Genomic DNA, 252 nt, shown 5'->3' with positions numbered 1-252 from the left:
GGGGTGAGCTGCCCTGGTTGCCAGCGAGATGCGTGGAGAGCGCCGCGCGGTGACAATGCGAACTTCTTTCTTCAGAGGGGCCTGTGCGCCCCCAGCTCTGGCGTGGGGGTGACGGTCGTGGCAAGCCCAGGGGAGCCCTCTCCTGAAACCAGGGAGTAGCGATGCCTTTCCCTGGAGGGGGAGCATGCGGTGCCCCGCGTCCCCGCTGCCCGTCCTGGAGCGCGAGGCACAAGGCGCCTTTGTGTGGGTGCC

This window comes from Myotis brandtii, unplaced genomic scaffold (genome assembly GCF_000412655.1).
Source record: "Myotis brandtii unplaced genomic scaffold, ASM41265v1 scaffold395, whole genome shotgun sequence".
NCBI lineage: Eukaryota > Metazoa > Chordata > Mammalia > Chiroptera > Vespertilionidae > Myotis > Myotis brandtii.
Note: the sequence above shows the minus strand (reverse complement) of the source record.